Source organism: Bombina bombina, chromosome 1 (genome assembly GCF_027579735.1).
Source record: "Bombina bombina isolate aBomBom1 chromosome 1, aBomBom1.pri, whole genome shotgun sequence".
Taxonomy (NCBI): Eukaryota; Metazoa; Chordata; class Amphibia; order Anura; family Bombinatoridae; genus Bombina; species Bombina bombina.
The window spans coordinates 1,399,075,931-1,399,089,279 of record NC_069499.1 but is presented as its reverse complement, the minus strand read 5'-3'; the positions used below and the strand labels follow the sequence as shown (position 1 = coordinate 1,399,089,279).

Below are 13,349 nucleotides of genomic sequence, written 5' to 3'. Positions count from 1 at the left end.
TCAGATAGAGAATACAATTTTAAACAACTTTCTAATTTACTTCTTTTATCTAATTTGCTTCGTTCTCTTGATATTCCTTCCTGAAAAGCATATCTAGATATGCTCAGTAGCTTCTGATTGGTGGCTGCACATATTTGCCTCCTGTGATTGGCTCACCCATGTGCATTGCTATTTCTTTAACAAAGGCTATATAAAGAGTGAAGCACATTAGATAATAGAAGTAAATTGGAATGTTGTTTAAAATGGTATTCTCTGTCTGAATAATGAAAGAAAATTTTAGGGTTTAATGTCCCTTTAAGCTGATCAAAGCAATCAAGGGTTTAAAGTAACTAAGTGGTCTGACAAAACTTTCCAATATTACTGACCTCACTTACCTCTCTATTTTCACCAGTGTCTATGTTTATGCTGCTGATTTACTAAATACGAGAGAATAGTGAGCTTTAGTGAATCAGCTACATAGAAAATAACAGTTTAAGATGGAGAATCTGATCAGGTGGATAAAGACGGTGAGGCTGGAGAAACCTCTAAGTTAATTGTATCCACTGTGTAGCATGAAGCAGAATCCTGCTAACTGCAGATTGAATACTTAATTTGTTATTTTAAGTTACTCAGTCAACACCAGAGCCTTCTGAGACATTGGACTCTATGTACTAAGCAGCATTTGCGGGGCAGGTTCACACATGCGAACCTGCATCCCACAATGTAAGAAGCAGTGGTCATCTGAGGTGGCATATTGAAATCACCATGAACATGCTCGGTTGGGGTGATTTACAGGCCCTTCTCTCATGTAAACAAATGCACAAGTGAAGGGGACTGCACTACACACTCAAGTGAGTGTCTAATGGTATACATACGGGCAGCGTATTGCAGGGTCCGCTGCCCATTCATTATGAAGCTATTTGGACAAGTTGAGAACCTTGCCCGCACAGTGCTTAGTACATGATGTCACAGCTGTGCCTAGGATTGAACTTGAGACCTCTGCTGCTGGTTCTGTCTGATCCTGTTGCTTGTCTGTTCACCACTGGAGGGCTCTGGCTCAGGCTTTGTGCTGCTACCTGCACTGGCTAGCTCTCTAGCTCCCCCTGCCTGTTACCTGCAGGTAGATTCTTAATCAGCACTGCTATTTAAGGCAGCCTCACAAACCACTCCATGCTCTGACCTTGTGGTACTACCAGTCTGTTAGTGCCTCTGAACTTGCCTGAGTTCGTGTTTGTTTTTTTCCTCTGGTTCCTGAATTTGGTTTGCCTCCTTGCTACTCTCTTGAATTTTCCTTTTGTTTGATGAAAGATTGGACTACTTTTCTGGTATACCAAACTTGGCCTTGTTTCCTGACTACTCTCTGAACAGATTCACCCTGTATTTGGTAACTTATCAGACTGTTCTCAGGTATCTAATTCTTGGCTTGTCTTCTGGCTATTCTATCATCTCCAGCCTGTCACTGCTACCTATTATCCTGTGTCACCATCCTGCCTTATCTGGTATAGGTCCTGTACCCATGTCCTGCAGAGGGCGCCTACCAAGCACTGGTATTCTTTTTCAGTGCCTAGCCTTGCAGAGGGCGCTTGCCAAGTTCCAGTATCCAGCTGTCGGCCAAGTGCCGGTCTCCAACTACTGCACTCAAGCTTTGTAGAGGGTATATACCAAGTGCCCGTCTCCAACTACCTGTTCCTGACCCCATTGTGGGCATTACCTCTGATTCCAGCTCTAGAGTGAGCGCACCTTCTATTTTATTGCATTTCATCCTGTTCTTACAGCTCCGTTCTCTTGTTTTATAATGGTACCAGATACTTTGTACTAGGGGCTGCCATCTTGGAGCTCTACATTTTCCAGTGACTGCATTAATCTATATTATTTTTTAGTGCTTTTTTATTGTACAGCTGTAAAAAAAAAAGTAGCCAACATTACTGATCTTTGAGTGAGCACTGCTTCTGTCACAGCCTGTGAGAATACCTGAGTTCTATGATGGCAGCCTCCAGTACAAAGAGGAGGAGCTTCAATATCTGGCAGCTTTAAGCTATTAAAATAGGAGAACTGATTTGTAAAGAACAGCAGGAACAGGATGAAATACAATAGCAAAGAGAGTAGTTACTACTTATTATTTGTCCCTTTAATAAGAGCTGGCTCTTCTTTATCTCAGAAATTAATTAATGGATGTAATGGGGCGAAAAGTATTTTTTAGAGTTTTATAATCATAATTTACTTTAAGGAGACATTTTGAGAAGAATTTTAGGAGTTATTTGTGATTCCTATACCTCAGTATGTATGGAGGTTTTTTTGTGTGAGCCTTTAGAGTAAAATTCTTCTCTACACCATGCTTAAAGCTTTTGTTTGGCGGATATGCTGAGTGCTGTAATGTGGGATAGGTTAATTTTGCCTTATTGCTTGTACACTGGCCTTTATAGATCCAACAAAATCCTGTGACTAGTTACACTGAAAGTTCACAATCAGCATTTCTAAAGAGTTTCTTTTTCAATCCACTGTCATCACAATGTTTGACACAGAATCATTCTTACTTGGAACAAACAAATCTACGCTGACATAACAGTTCAAATAATTAGCTTTTTTTTGCAAACATTAAGATATTTTTTGTCTCCGAATGTATTTTTAGGAATACTACTTTCTTGCTTTTCATTCACTTGCCCTCCTAAGAATGCTTTTACAAAAGCATGTGAACAATATTTCAAATTGTGGCTTGAGAACAAAGAAGTCACTTTGTTTTACAAATCTTTTCAGCCTCATGAGTTGATGTCAGGTATATCTATTAAGGTATTTTGTTCTTGACATACTCAGATTTTAAAGGGACATGAAACCCAACATTTTTCTTTCATGATTCAGACAGAGCACACCAATTTAAAACAACTTTCCAATGTAATTCTTTTACCTACTTTGCTTTGTTCTCTTGTTCTCTTTAATTGAAAAGCATATTTAGATAGGCTCAATACATTTGGAGCTAGTTACTGATTGGTGGCTGCACATATATGCCTCTTGGGATTGGCTAACCAATGTATTCAGCTAGTTCCCAGAAGTGCGTTGCTGCTTCTTCATGAAAGGTTTCCAAGAGAATGAAGCAAAATTGATAATAGAAGTAAAATGAAAAGTTGTTTACAAATGTATGCTCTGTCTGAATCATGAAAGTAAATGTTAGGGTTTAATGTCCCTTTAATATACAGAAGTGTAATTAAGGCATAGCTTTAGAGACAAGACATAAAGGCCTAGACTACAAGTGAAACGATACAAATTAGCGCTCCCAGGTAAGTACTGATATTACAAATTAAAACTAAAAAGTTAACGCACTGGCAAAAACTTCTGGCGCAATAACTTTAGGACTTCAGATATCATGACCTTCCTTACTCCTTCTCCCCATAGACCTCTATGGGGTGTACTAAAAAATCCTTTTCTATTTATCACTTGCAAGTTAGTTCGAAACTGATCTAGACCAACTGCGCTAAAGCCGAAGGTGCATTAGGAATACTTTAAATTCATATGCTCTTCTTCTCTTAGAAGAAAATGTTCTTTTTATTTTTGAATAGATAATTCTATATGTCTGTTATTTTTTTTTTTGTTAAATATATATCTATATGTTTTTTTCTGAGGAAGGGGAGTTTGTCCCCAAAACGTCACACTTTATTAATTAAATTAATTCACTAAAAGACCAGTGAGTGCCTCCTTTTGTGTTTATATTTAATCGTTGGCACCCTGGCATTTGCTAATGAGGTGAGAGTGCTCTCTTTGAACATTTTATCTATATATAGATATATATACAGTATATATACACAGAGAGAAGCACACTCACAGGAACAAACAACTGGCTCATTACTATTGTTAGCCTGTTCTATGGCGATTTATCACCTGGTTTCAGCTTCTTATTATTAACCCAGTAATGCTTTTCACAGAGAAGAACTTTCCTGTAGTATATCAGTTTGATCCCGCCTATTACGGTCAGTCCAGCGCCGAAATACAAGGCAATTCCTCTCTGAACAAGGAACACAGCAACCCCAGACGATCGTTTCGGCCTTCATTGGGCCTTGTCAGTGAGGTGTAGCCATATTCCTCTAAGCACACTGAGCAAGGAGTCCACGTCTGGTTTCCCCTTTTTCCCATAGGGAGACTAAATACACACAGAGAGAAGCACACTCACAGGAACGAACAACTGGCTCAATACTATTGTTAGCCTGTTCTATGGCGATTTACCACCTGGGTGCATCTTCTTTTAGCCCAGTAATGCTTTACCCAGAGAAGAACTTTCCTGTAGTATATCAGTCTGATCCCGCCTATTACGGTCAGTCCAGCGCCGAAATACCAGGCAATTCCTCTCTGAACAAGGAACACAGCAACCCCAGATGATCGTTTTGGCCTTCATTGGGCCTCGTCACTGAGGTGTAGCCATATTCCTCTAAGCACACTGAGCAAGGAGTCCCCTTTTTCCCATAGGGAGACTAAATACACACAGAGAGAAGCATGCACAAGCCTTAACTTTCAACTTGTTATATCAGCTGTATTTAATAATGAATGGTTGCAAAATTCATTCAAAGTAATGGGTGTGCTAGAGCAATGCTGCCCATGCTAAACCTTCTCTGCTAAATCTGCCTGAGTTGTTATATCAAGTTGCAAGCTAATTTTAGTGTGGTCCAGTGTGATGCGCTAGCATTAGCGTGACACCTACTAAAAAAAGTATTGTTAAAGCAAAACAAAATTTATTTAAATTATTTATGCAAATGTCCTTTAAAAAGTTTGAAAACAAGGAAAAAAAATCTTTTAAAGACGCCTTTTCTTTCAACCGGTTTTAGATGTAATCTTGGTGGTGGGATGAATCCAGGAGGTTTGGTGGCATGTAAGTGGAGTCATAGGTGTTCTGTTAGTGGAGCAAGGGTGGGCGGAGGGAGCCCCACAGGTGTTCTGTGGGCAGAGCTGGATGTTCTATTGTCAGTCCAGTGATATGACTAAATGTTCCAGGGGTTTGGCTAGATGGTGTAGAGTTATGGTTAGGTGGGAAGGGACAGCTGGTTTAGGGGTATGGCTAGGTGGAGAGGGACAGCCGGTTTAGAGGTATGTCTAGGTGGGAAGGGACAGATGGTTTAGGGTATGGACAGCAGGAATTAGATTTAAGGTTAGGTGAGAAGGGATAGCTGGTTTAGGGGTATGGCTAGATGGGAAGGGACAGCTGGGGTATGGTTAGGTGGAAAGGGACAGCTGGAATTAGATGTATTGCTAGGTGGGAAGGTATGGTTAGGTGATAAGCTATTTGCGGGGTATGGCTAGGTTGAAAGGGACAGATGGTTTAGGGGTACGGCTAGGTGGGAAGGGACAACTGGCTTAGGGGTATGCATAGGTGGGAAGGGACTTTTAAATTAGAAATTAGAAGTATCTCTAGGTGGGAAGGGGCAGCTGGTTTAGGGGTATGGCTAGGTGGGAAGGGACAGCTAGTAACTTTTGGGGAAGGGCTAGCTGGGAAGGGACAGATGGTTTAGGGGTATGGCTAGGTGGGCAGTAAAATCTGGTTTAGAGGTATGGCTAGGTGGGAAGGGGTAGCTGGTTTAAGGGTATGGCAAGTCCGGATGGGACAGCTGGTTTAAAGGTATGACTAGGTCGGAAGTGACAGATGGTTTAGGGGTATGGCTATGTGGGAAGGGACAGCTGGTTTAAGGGTATGGCTAGGTGGAAAGGGACAGCTGGTTTGGGGGCATAGATAGGTGAGATAGGACAGCTGGTTTAAGGGTATGGACAGCTGGAATTAGAGGTATGGTTAGGTGGAAGGGGACAGCTGGTTTAAGGGTACAGCTAGTTGGGAAGGGACAGCTGGTTTGTGGTATGGATAGGTGGCAAGGTACAGCTGGTTTAGGGGTATGGCTAGGTAGGAAGGGAAAGCTGGTTTAGAGTTATGGTTAGATGGGAAAGGACAGTTAGTTTAGGAGTATGGTTAGGTGGGAAGGGACCAGCTGTTTTAGGGGTATGACTAGGTGGGAAGGGGCAGCTTGATTAGAGGTATGGTTAGGTGGGAAAGGACAGCTGGTTTAGAGGTATGGTTTGGTGGGAAGGGACAGCTGGTTTAGGGGTATGGTGAGATGGGAAGGTACGGCTGTTTCAGGGGTATGGCTAGGTGGGAAGAGACAGCTGCTTTAGGGGTATGGATGTTCTATTGTCAGTCCAGTGATATGACTAGATGGTCCAGGGGTTTGGCTAGATGGTGTAGAGTTATGGTTAGGTGGGAAGGGACAGCTTTTTTATGGGTATGGCTAGGTGGAAAGGGACAGCTGGTTTAGCAGTATGGTTAGGTGGGAAGAGACAGGTGGTTTAGGGTATGGACAGCTGAAATTAAATTTATGGTTAGGTGAGAAGGGATAGCTGGTTTAGGGGTATGGCCAGGTGGGAAGGGACAGCTGGTTTAAGGGTTTGGTTAGGTGGGAAGGGACAGCTCGATTTAAAGGCATGGCTAGGTGGGAAGGAACCAATGTTTTAGGGGTGTGGCTAGGTGGGGAAGGGACAGCTGCAATTAGAGGTATGGTTAGGAGGACAGGGACATCTGATTTAGGGGTATGGTTAGGTGGGGTAGCATAGCTGGTTTAGAGCTAGGTGGTAAGGTGATAAGCTAGTTTAGGGGTATAGCTAGGTTGGAAGGGACAGATGGCTTAGGGGTATGAATAGGTGGGAGGGGACAATCGGCTTAGGGGTATGCATAGGTGGGAAGGGACAGCTGGAATTAGACGTATGGCTAGGTGGGAAAGGACAGCTTGTTTAGGGGTATGGCTAGGTGGGAAGGGACAGCTAGTAACTTTGGGGCAAGGCTAGCTTGGAAGGGACAGATGGTTTAGGGGTATGGCTAGGTGGGCAGTAAAAGCTGGTTTAGAAGTATGGCTAGGTGGGAAGTGGCAGCTGGTTTAAGGGTATGGAAAGTCTGGGTGGTACAGCTGGTTTAAAGGTATGACTAGGTCGGAAGTGACAGATGGTTTAGGGGTATGGCTATGTGGGAAGGGACAGCTGGTTTAAGGTATGGCCAGTTGGAAAGGGACAGCTGGTTTGGGGGCATGGATAGGTGAGATAGGACAGCTGGTTTAAGGGTATGGACAGCTGGAATTAGAGGTATGGTTAGGTGGGAGGGGACAGCTGGTTTAAGGGTACAGCTAGTTCGGAAGGGACCACTGGTTTGTGGTATGGCTAGGAGGGAATGTACAGCTGGTTTAGGGGTATGGCTAGGTTGGAAGGGAAAGCTGGTTTAGAGTTATGGTTAGATGGGAAGGGACAGCTAGTTTAGGAGTATGGTTAGGTGGGAAGGGACAGCAGTTTTAGGGGTATGGTTAGGTGGGAAGGGACAGCTGGTTTAGAGGTATGGTTTGGTGGGAAGGGACAGCTGGTGTAGGGGTATGGTGAGATGGGAAGGTACAGCTGTTTTAGGGGTATGGCTAGGTGGGAAGGGACAGCTGGTTTAGAGGTATGGTTTGGTGGGAAGGGACAGCTGGTGTAGGGGTATGGTGAGATGGGAAGGTACAGCTGTTTTAGGGGTATGGCTAGGTGGGAAGGGACAGCTGCTTTAGGGGTATGGATGTTCTATTGTCAGTCCAGTCATATGACTAGATGGTCCAGGGGTTTGTCTAGATGGTGTAGAGTTATGGTTAGGTGGGAAGAGACAGCTGGTTTAAGGGTACAGCTAGTTGGGAAGGGACCACTGGTTTGTGGTATGGCTAGGAGGGAATGTACAGCTGGTTTATGGGTAAGGCTAGGTGGGAAGGGACAGCTGGTTTAGCGGTATGGTTAGGTGGGAAGGGACAGGTGGTTTAGGGTATGTACAGCTGAAATTAGATTTATGGTTAGGTGAGAAGGGATAGCTGGATTAGGGGTATGGCTAGGTGGGAAGGGACAGCTGGTTTAAGGGTATGGTTAGGTGGGAAGGGACAGCTGGAATTAAAGGCATGGCTAGGTGGGTAGGAACAGATGGTTTAGGGGTATGGCTAGATGGGGAAGGGACAGCTGCAATTAGAGGTATGGTTAGGAGGACAGGGACATCTGATTTAGGGGTATGGTTAGGTGTGGTAGCACAGCTGGTTTAGAGGTATGGTTAGGTGATAAGGTGATAAGCTAGTTTAGGGGTATAGCTAGATTGCAAGGGACAGATGGCTTAGGGGTATGACTAGGTGGGAGGGGACAACTGGCTTAGGGGTATGCATAGGTGGCAAGGAACAGCTGGAATTAGAAGTATGGCTAGGTGGGAAAGGACAGCTTGTTTAGGGGTATGGCTAGGTGGGAAGGGACAGCTAGAAACTTTGGGGGCAGGGCTAGCTGGGAAGGGACAGCTGGTTTAAGGGTATGGTTAGGTGGGAAGGGACAGCTGGAACTAAAGGTATGGCTAGCTGGGAAGGGACAGATGGTTTAGGGGTATGACTAGGTGGGCAGTGAAAGCTGAAATTAGGGGTATGGCTAGGTGGGAAGGGACAGCTGGTTTAAGGGTATGGCAAGTCCGGATGGGACAGCTGGTTTTAAGGTATGACTAGGTTGGAAGTGACAGATGGTTTAGGGGTATGGCTATGTGGGAAGGGACAGTTGGTTTAGAGGTATGGCTAGGTGAGAAGGGACAGCTGGTTTGGGGGCATGGCTAGGTGGGATATGAATGCTGGTTTAAAGGTATGGACAGCTGGAATTAGAGGTATGGTTAGGTGGGAGGGGACAGCTGGTTTAAGGGTACAGCTAGTTGGGAAGGGACAGCTGGTTTGTGGTATGGCTAGGTGGGAAGGTACAGCTGGTTTAGGGGTATGGCTAGGTAGGAAGGGAAAGCTGGCTTAGGGGTTTGGTTAGATGGGAAGGGACAGCTTGTTTAGGGGTATAGTTAGGTGGAAAGGGACAGCTGGTTTAGGGGTATGGCTAGGTGGAAAGGGGCAGCTTTATTAGAGGTATGTTAAGGTGGTAAGGGAAAGCTGATTTAGGGGTATGGTTAGGTGGGAAGATACAGCTGTTTTAGGGGTATGGCTAGGTGGGAAGGGACATCTGGTTTAGGGGTATGGTTAGGTAGGAAGGAACAGCTGGTTTAGGGGTATGGTTAGGCAGGATGGGACAGCTGGTTTAGAGGTATGGTTAGGTGATAAGGGACAGCTGGTTTAGGTGTATGGTTAGGTGGGAAGGGAGAAGCTGGTTTAGGGGTATGGTTAGGTGGGAAGAGACAGCTGGTTTAGGGGTATGGTTATGTGGGAATGGACATATGGTTTAGAGGTATGGCTAAGTGGGAAGGTACAGCTGGTTTAAGAGTATGGCTAGGTGGGAAGGTACAGCTATATTAGAGGTATGACTAGGTGGAAAGAACAACTGGTTAAGGTTTATGGTAAGGTGGGAAGGCACATTTGGAATTAGAGGTATGGTGAAGTGGGAAGGTACAGCTGGAATTAGAGGTATGGTTAGGTCGGAAGAGACAGATGGTTTAGGGAAATGGATAGGTGGGAAGGGACAGCTAGTTTAGGGATTTGGCTAGGTGGGAAGGGACAGCTAGTTTAGGGGTATGGTTAGGTGGGAAGGGACAGCTGGAATTAGAGGTATGACTAGGTGGGAAGGGACAGCTGGTTTAGGGGAAGGGTTAAGTGGGAAGGCACAGCTCGAATTAGAGGTATGACTAGGTGGGAAGGGAAAGCGGGTTTCGGTGTAGGGTTAGGTGGGAAGGCACAGCTGGAATTAGAGGTATGGCTAGGGGGAAGCTACAGCTGGTTTATGGATATGGATAGGTGGGAAAGGACAGCTGGTTTGGGGGTATGGCTAGGTGGGAAGGGAGAGCTGGTTTAGGGGTATGGCTAGGTGGGAAAGGACAGCTAATTTAGGGGTATGGCTAGGTAGGAAGGGACAGCTTGTTTAGGGGTATGACTAGGTGGGAAGAGACAGCTTTTTTAGGGGTATGGCTAGGTGGGAAAGAACAGCTAGTATAGGAGTTTGGTTAGATGGGAAGGGACAGCTAGTTTAGGGGTATGGTTAGGTGGGAAGGGACAGCTGGTTTAGGGGTATGGCTAGGTTGAAAGGGGCAGCTTTATTAGAGGAATGTTTATGTGGGAAGGGACAGCTGGTTTAAGTGTATGGTTAGATGGGAAGGTGCAGCTGTTTTAGGGGTATGGCTAGGTGGGAAGGGACAGCTGGTTTAGGGGTATGGTTAGGTAGGAATTGACATATGGTTTAGAGGTATGGCTAAGTGGGAAGGTACAGCTGGTTTAAGCATATGGCTAGGTAGGAAGGTACAGCTATATTAGATGTATGACTAGGTGGGAAAGAACAGCTGGTTAAGGGTTATGGTAAGGTGGGAAGGTACAGCTGGAATTAGAGATATGGTTAGGTCAGAAGAGACAGATGGTTTAGGGGTATGGCTAGGTGGGAAGGGACATCTAGTTTAGGTATATGGCTAGGTGGGAAGGGACAGCTAGTTTAGGGGTATGGTTAGGTGGGATGGGACAGCTGGTTTAGAGGTATGGTTAGGTGATAAGGGACAGCTGGTTTAGGTGTATGGTTAGGTGGAAAAAGACAGCTGGTTTGGGGGTATGGTTATGGTTATGTGGGAAGGGACAGATGGTTTAGAGAAATGGCTAAGTGGGAATGTACAGCTGGTTTAAGCGTATGGCTAGGTGGGAAGGTACAGCTATATTAGAGGTATGACTAGGTGGGAAAGAACAGCTGGTTAAGAGTTATGGTAAGGTGGGAAGGCACATTTGGAATTAGAGGTATTGTGAGGTGGGAAGGTACAGCTGGAATTAGAGGTATGGTTAGGTCGGAAGAGACAGATGGTTTAGGGTTATGGCTAGGTGGGAAGGGACAGCTAGTTTAGGGATGTGGCTAGGTGGAAAGAGACAGCTAGTTTAGGGGTATGGCTAGGTGGGAAGGGACAGCTGGAATTAGAGATATGACTAGGTGGGAAGAGGTAGCTGGTTTAGTGGAAGGGTTAGGTGGGAAGGCACAGCTGGAATTAGATGTATGACTAGGTGGGAAGGGACAGCGGGTTTCGGTGTAGGGTTAGGTGGGAAGGCACAGCTGGAATTAGAGGTATGGCTAGGGGGAAGTGACAGCTGGTTTATGGATATGGATAGGTGGGAAAGGACAGCTGGTTTGGGGGAATGGCTAGGTTGGCAGGGAGAGCTGGTTTAGGGTTATGGCTAGGTGGGAAAGGACAGCTAATTTAGGGGTATGGCTAGGTGGGAAGGGACAGCTTGTTTAAGGGTATGACTAGGTGGGAAGAGACAGCTGTTTTTGGGGTATGGTTAGGTGGGAAAGAACAGCTAGTATAGGGGTATGATTAGGTGGGAAGGGACAGCTTTTTTAAGGGTATGACTAGGAGAAAAATAACAGCAGGTTTGGGGGTATGTCTAGGTGGGAAGGGATAGCTGGTTTAGGGGTATGGCTAGGTTGGAACGGAAAGCTTGTTTAGCAGTATGGCTAGGTAGCAAGGGACAGCTGGTTTATGGATATGGCTAGGTGGGACGGGACAGCTGGCTTGGGGTTATGGCTAGGTGGGAAGGGACAGCTGATTTAGAGGTATGGCTAGGTGTAAAGGGACAGCTGTTTTAGGGGTATGACTAGGTGAGAAGGGACAGCTGGTTTAGCGGTATGGCTATGTGGTAAGGAACAGCTGTTTTAAGAGTATGACTAGGTGGGAAGGGACAGCTGGTTTAGAGGTATGGCTAGGTGGGAAGGAACAGCTGTTTTAAGGGTATGACTAGGTGGGAAGGGACAGCTTTATAAAAGGTGAAACAAAATTGTTTTGCACACTTGTGCACCTTGATGAGACCACTGTCTGGTGTGAACCATGATGTTTAACTCCAATCATATTTTGTTGTTAAAGGAACAGTACACTGTAAAATTGTTTTTATAGTAATGTATTTTCAATTACTTGTTATACCAGCTGCAGAGTATAAAATGTATGAGAAATTGCATTTTCAGGTTTATTTGTGTATATTGAGTAGCTGTTTTTGTGCTTTTAAACCACATCCTATTACAATGGGTTAAGCTTCAGGTAATATATCTCATTATATTATCACTTTGTGTACACACACTTGCTTCTTTATCTTATATTTGTCTGAAAAACTAAAGCTCAATACCTAGAGAGAACAATGGAAAATGATAATTGTATGACTTAACTATTCTGCACCCTACTATGAGTTTAATTTCTTCTGCTGGCTGTGTTTACTGTGTTTAGGCTATTCAATAGAATATACTCCAGTATAGTGAATTTCAGTACAGGTTGGGGTACCACAAGCTAAATCAGCTATTTCAAAGGCCAAAATAGAGGTAAAGGAGCTACTTGTAAACAATTTAATACACTCCAGCGGGTAAAATGGATCATTGGAAACAATTTAAATGGGAGAACATGTTTGGGTGAACTGTCCCTTTAAGCATATATGGCATAATCAGGTTCAGTGGTTAACCTACCTGAAATAAAGTATTAATATTTTTAAATTCAGCCCTCAAAACTGAAATTGGTTGCCTGTAGGTGCAGAACTTACAACAAGTATTGTAAGATCTTACCCAAGCAACTTATCCCCAAGGGCCAGGTCTGTCAAATTACTCTTATGGTACCTATATGAAATGCACTACAATATATAAAAAGAATTGCAATAAAAAATGTATCCTAAATGAATCACAATATTCCTGCAGTGTCTTCTTCCTCTTGGTATCCTTTGTTGAAAAGCATGGGTTTATGCTTAGTACTTGGCCCATTTCTGGAGCACTATATGGCAGCAGTTTTGCAAGAATGTTATCCATTTGCAAGAGCACTAGATGGCAGCACTAATTCCTGCCATGCAGTGCTTCAAGATGATTAAATATGTACAGTATCTCCTCAACATAGAATATCCTGGGAACTAAGCACATTTTATAATAGAAGTAAAGTGGAAACTTTTTAAAATGGCTCTGTCTGAATCACAAAAGAAAATGTTTGGGTTTCATATCCCTTTAAGCTTTGAGTTAAAGGAGAGTGAAAATTAAAATTAAGATTTCATGATTCAGATAGAGCACGCAATTATAATATATGTTTAAATTTTACATATTTTTTCATTCTCTTGGTATCCTTTAAGGAAAAATACACCTAGGCAGGCTCAGGAGCAGCAACGAACTTCTGTAAGCTAGCTGGTGATTGGTGGCTGCATATATATTTCTCTTATCATTGGCTAACAAGATGTGTTCAGCTAGCTCCCCGTAGTGTACTGCTAGTCTGGAGCTGAATTTAACTATGTGTCTAACCTTTTTGGCAAGAAACAGTGCAATCATAAAATGCCACATGATTTAATTTTACCCATTTTTTTCCTTTTAAGAAATAAAGAATTTAAAAACACACTAGAAATCTCTTTGAATTTTAGTCTTAACTAATTAATGGCTTAATCTAATCTAATCCACAGACAGAA

At 43.8% G+C, this 13,349-nt stretch overlaps 1 protein-coding gene across 1 annotated transcript in view; it reads right to left on the bottom strand.

Moving 5' to 3' along the window:
• The window catches only part of CASQ1 (calsequestrin 1), a 138,375-nt gene that overhangs the window by 57,117 nt on the left and 67,909 nt on the right, over positions 1-13,349 (bottom strand). The window lies entirely within an intron of this gene.